Source organism: Gavialis gangeticus, unplaced genomic scaffold (genome assembly GCF_001723915.1).
Source record: "Gavialis gangeticus isolate Ggan-Ray unplaced genomic scaffold, GavGan_comp1, whole genome shotgun sequence".
Taxonomy (NCBI): domain Eukaryota; kingdom Metazoa; phylum Chordata; order Crocodylia; family Gavialidae; genus Gavialis; species Gavialis gangeticus.
The window spans coordinates 62,522,937-62,524,871 of record NW_017729022.1 but is presented as its reverse complement, the minus strand read 5'-3'; positions in this window follow the sequence as shown (position 1 = coordinate 62,524,871).

The window sequence follows — 1,935 nt, the reverse complement described above, 5'->3', positions numbered from 1 at the left end:
TAGCCTCCAGGGGATAAAACCAGCAATTTATGCAACACTATGGCACTGTAAACATCAGCCATATCATGATGCCATAACTCTAACTTGCCACTGACCTTCTGTCTTTGTGACAAGGGCATTGCATTAACAGCAGTGCTGCAAGGACATTCTCTTTCCCCTTGAAGCTGGAGAATCACAATGCCCCAAGGAACAATTTTTCAAATAAGCCAGAGTAGTTTGGAAGCCACTTGACAGTTTTATGAGCATTCTGAAGAATTTGAAATTATTTTTGCCTGCTTTTCTTCTTTCTCACCCACCTAGAAAGGAGATTTGTGAGCCAGCCTTCGGCAGCACTGACTTTATTAGAGTTGTTCCTTGCAAAATTGTTAGCGTCTTGGCAACTATAGATCATTCAGTCGCTTTGCTGAACAGTACAAGGGTTTGAAGGATTCTTTGTATTTTTTAAATTAAAATATACCAGACTGTAGCTCATAAACTACAAGGAAATAGGTTTCAAGCAGGGACTTGCAGGAGAAGGTAGAAAAGTGACAAATGGGGATTTGGGTGTGTTTCCCAAATAAGGCCTCCTGAAAGAAGGCATTGAAGAAAAGAAGAACATGAAGGACATGGGAGAGAAGAAAGTGAAGGGTATAATAAATCTTCTTCCCCCAACCTTTAGCAGTTGCCTGCCTCTTGTGCCTGTCTGATGGGCTGAGAGTTAAAATGGCACAAAGTGAAGTTTTGTTTCTATCTGGGAGCAATTTTACAATTTTTGAATTCTCCTTTGCCTGGGCCTGAAAGTTTGCAAATAATAATTTTAAAAAATTGCAACTATCTAGTTGATCTAATAAAAGGTATCACCTCTGCTCAAGAGTTTTGTCTGCCTAGTCTCACCATCTACATTTGAAAGCTAATGCAAATCAAGGTAACTTGTGGAGTCCAACTGTAGTAGTTCCTGAGTAATTCATATGGGAATGCTGTCATTCCAGGATAACAGTACCTTGTTCCTGTTCAGCTTCACCTGTTTTCACTCATTTAGGGCTTATCCAAAAAGAGAAATTGCCCAGAAATGGTGTCTACATCAATAGTCTTATCTTGGAATGAGAGTATCCAAATTGGGAGTTAATCTGGACTAGCTATAGCATTTTAAATTCAGACCCCCCCTTAATATGGAATCACTTTCTCATGTAAAGATATCATTTGTTTCTCTGCTGCTTCCTAAGCATGATTAAGGGCAGTCATCGGGGTAAGGCCCCTGGATCTCAGATATGTGCAGGGTGATCCATTTCTACTTACTCCCAGAATTTTGGATTGAAAAATAGTCTTCCCAGGTACTTTTATGCTCAGACTGGTCTATATTACATAGTTTTGCCAGCAGAACTCAAAGGGTAACAGCGATCATCGCCTGCTGGAATTCTCCATCCAGTGCAAGGTGGCAAAGGCATGCAGTAAGGCAGCAGCCCTAGATTTTAGGAGGGCAAACTTCAACGAGCTAAGGAGGATAGTTGGAGAAGCGCTGAGGTCCCGGAGGGGAGGGGAGCCAGGTGTCCAAGAAGAGTGGTCGCTCCTTAAGGAGACGATCCTCCAAGCCCAAAGGAAGGTAGTCCCAATGAGGATCAAAGGGAGCAGGAGAGCACACAAGCCTCCATGGCTCACCAAAAGCATCCGGGAATATCTTCTTGCTAAAAAGGAGGCTTACACCCAATGGAAAGAAGGGGTCATCACCAGGGAGGGCTATTCTGCAGTTGCTCGGGGATGTAGGGGGGTAGTTAGGAAGGCCAAGGCAGAGATGGAACTGGGACTAGCTTCCCAGATTAAGGACAATAAGAAGTCCTTTTTTAAATACATAGGGGGTAAAAAGAAGGTCCCGGGTAATGTGGGGCCCTTGCAGGACGCATTGGGAAATTTGGTCGTCACACCAGACAACAAAGCTAACATATTTAATGATTTCTTTGC